Source organism: Myotis nattereri (genome assembly GCF_964212035.1).
Source record: "Myotis nattereri genome assembly, chromosome: 1".
Lineage (NCBI taxonomy): Eukaryota > Metazoa > Chordata > Mammalia > Chiroptera > Vespertilionidae > Myotis > Myotis nattereri.
Genome location: NC_138075.1, coordinates 126,787,004 through 126,790,892, shown reverse-complemented (window position 1 = coordinate 126,790,892; position 3,889 = coordinate 126,787,004).

Below are 3,889 nucleotides of genomic sequence, written 5' to 3'. Positions count from 1 at the left end.
CCAGGTCAGGTCACTACCGTCTGCTATCTAGATTAGCTTAGTAGTCAATTAATTGATTTCCTTCCTTCCTTCCTTCCTTTTTCCCTCCCTCCGTCCCTGCCTCTCTCCCTCCCTTTTATTTTTATTTATTTTCTTTCCATCAATTCTAGTCTTTTGTTCAATCTAAACACAGTTGGACCTATTAAAAGGTAAGTCAGATTGTATTGTTTCTCTGGCCAATACCTTCTAATTGCCTGTTTCACTCAAAGGACATGAGTCCCACAGGCCTCCCAACTGGAGATTGAACCCAAAACCTGGGTAGGTGCTCTTCCATCAGCTATGTTCAATATTTCATATTCAATAATTAGAGACTTATTTTTGAAGTTTGGGTCGAGAGGAATTGTTTAATAATTGCTCTCAAGAAGATCCTCTTAAATGTGTTTTTATTAATTTTAGAAAGAGAGGAAGGGAAAGGGAGAGAGAGATAGAAACATCGGTTATGAGAGAGAATCATCAATCAGCGGCCTCATGCATGCTCATTACCAAGGATCAAGCCAGTAACCCTGCGTGTGCCCTGACTTTGAATTGATCTGGTGACCTCTTGGTTCATGGGTTGATGCTCAACATTGATGTTTAGTGTTTAAATATTTAGTTTTAACCAGGAGAGTGATTTGTATAGCTATATATAGATTATAATTTTATTTTAATCCTCACCCAAGGATATATTCTTAATGATTTCAGATAGAGATAGAAAGAGAGAGAGAGAGAGAGAGAGAGAGAGAGAGAGAGAGAGAGAGAGAGAGAGAGGTGAGGGAGAAACATCAATTGGTTGCCTCCTGGTATGCTTCCCATCCAGGAATTAAACCTGAAACCCAGGTATGCGCCTTGATAGGGAATCAAACTGGCAACTTTTGGTGTATAAGATGATGCTCCAATCAACTGAGCCACCCAGCCAGGCATTTTTGTACTTTGTGGATGTATATAATCATGATATTCTTATGCATGAATTGATTCCATAAAAAAGTAATTATACTTTCCGGTTGGTAAATTTAGCTTTTCATTTAAGATTAGATGAAAAAGTTACCAAATAATTTCATTTTCAAAGAAAATCATAACTAATTGGGTTATTACCATTTTCTAACTATATATATAATGACATGCAGATATTTTATTTTTTTCTAATTTTCCCCCTGTTTTATTGAGCTATAATTCACACGTAAACCTGTATATTTTGAAGGGATACAGTGTGTTTATTCCATGCATTTTTATGTTCTTAAATGATTACCTTAAGATTCTTTGTTCGCATTTCCATTACATCACATAGTTACCAATTCTTTCTTTGTGGTGAGAACATTTAGATCTACTCCCTTAGCAACTTTCAAATATATAATACAGTATTGTTCACTATAATCACCATGCTGTACATCAGACAGGGTTGAATCCTATATGAACATACATGACATTTACTTAAATAATGCTGGCAATATGAAAGAGCAGCAGGTTATCCAAGAAAATCTATTTTGCACCCCCACACCATACGCCAGCTGCTTATATGGGGTAGAAAGACAAAGATTACATGGGGAAGTAGGCAGAAGAAATAAGAATGGGTATGATCCAAATGCAACAGAAATGGGTATTACAGGCATGGGGAAATAGGCAAAAGGAATAAAAATGGGTATAATGGTAAAGATTACACCAATGAAGGCTGGGACTCCATTGTTTCATCAATAAGGTTGTTAATCTTTCCATGATACAGGTAGTTAAGGAGGATGGCCCACATTTCCAGGTTAACTTCCAAGTGCAAAGGGACTGGGGGGAACTCCCAGCCAGATGAGGGTATGATTTCTTTAATCAGAACAAAACAATCATGGTTAACAGAGCATGATTAATATTTGTTATAACTATAGCTAGTCTCTACTATTCTATTTTTTCCCCTACCAGTAAGATTTCCTTCGTTCTCTTTTCCCTGGCAAAATTCCTGTGTGTGTGTGTGTGTGTACATATATATGTGTGTCTGTACACACATAATATATAATGAAGTAGTAATATGCAAATTAAACCTCACACCCTCACAAGGTGGCTGTCTACGACCAGGCTGGCAGGGGGGTTAGTGAGGAATGACCAAATGACTGAACAGCAGGCTGTGTGGGGTAACCAGGCTGGTGGAGGGGCCATAAGGGGTGACCAGACTGGCAAGGGGGCCAGTTAGGAGTGACCAGGCCAGCAGTGGGGGCAGTTGGGGGTGACAAGGCCAGCAGGAGTTTGCAGTTGGGGGCAATCAGGCCGGCAGGCGGGTCAGTGAGGGGCAACTATGCCAGTGAAGGGGGGCAGTTGGGGGTGACCAGGCTGGCAGGAAGGTGGTAAGTCGGGGGGTGACATGGTCAGCAGCAGGGGCAGTTAGCGGTGACCAGGCCAGCAGGAGGGAAAGTTAGGGGTGATCAGGCAAGCACACAGAGGCAGTGAGGGGCAATCAGTCCAGTGCGGGGGCAGCAGTTAGGTGCAACCAGGCAAGCAGTCAGGCAAGTGGTTAGAAGCCAGAGGTCCAGGATTGTGAGAGGGATGTCCAACTGCTGGTTTAGGCCCAATCTCAGGGAGGGATTTTTCCCCAAGGGGTCCCGGATTGGAGAGGGTGCAGGCTGGGCTGAGGGGAATCCCACCTACCCCCATGCATGAATTTTGTGCACCAGGCCTCTAGTTTACTATATAAACATACACATACAAGTGCAGTCACATACTTAATATACACACATATACATACAAACAGACATACATACATACCACATCCTCTTATCCGTTCATTTATTGGTGAACACTTAGTTTATATATCTTGGCTATTGTGAATAATGTTGCAGTGAACATGGGAATGCAGCTATCTCTTACAAGCGGTGATAAAAAGATGTATGACTGTTCTCTAAATATTTGTTATATCCATTGGTCTAATGTTTGGTTCAAGTTTAACATTTCCATCTCTTCACACTGAGCTTTTAAGTGTCTTAAGAATGAATTGAGCCCTGGCCTGTGTGGCTCAGTTGATTGGAGCACCATCCCTTATACTAAAAGTTTATTAGTTTGATTCCCAGTCAAGGCATATACCTAGGTTGTGGGTTTGATCTCTGGTTTGGGTATGAATGGGAGGCAACCAATCGATGTTCTCTCTCACATTGATGTTTCCCTGTCTGTCTGCCTGTTTGTCTGTCTCTCTTTCCATTCCCCTCTTTCTAAGACCAATGAGCATATCCTCAGGTGAGGGTTTAAAAAATTAAGAAAATGCATGAATTGCGTCTCCTGTAGCCACCATATAGTTAGGTCTTATTATAATCCATCAAGACATTCTCTACTTTTTTTTCATTTTATTGAATTTATTGAGGTGCCTCTGGTTAACAAAATTATACAGGTTTCAGGTGCAAATTCTACAAACACATCATCTATACACTGCATTGTGTGTTCACTGCCCCAAGTCATCCTATGCCTTTGATTGGAGAATTCAATCCATTTACAAAGTAACTTTTGGCAAGTAAGGACTTACTAATGCTATTTAGTTGTTTTCTGGCTGTTTTGTAGTTGCATTGTTCCATTCTTCCTCTCTTGCTGCCTTCCTTTGTGAACTGAAGATTTTCCATAGTGTGCTTTGATTCCTGCTCTTTATCTTTTGTGAATCTGCTGGAGGTTTTTGCTTTGTGATTACCATGAGGTTTACATAAGACATCTTACGATATAACGGTTCGTCTTATGTTGATTACATCTTTGCTTATATTTAACTGCAGATCTACCTTAAGAGAAGAAAAAGAGAAGAGACGAAAAGCTGATCTGTTATGTGAAAAAAATAGGGTGCAGTTAAGAAAGAAAGAAGAGCACTCTATTAAAGAAGTTGAAATGAACCCACAACTTGAAACCAACATTAGAACACAAG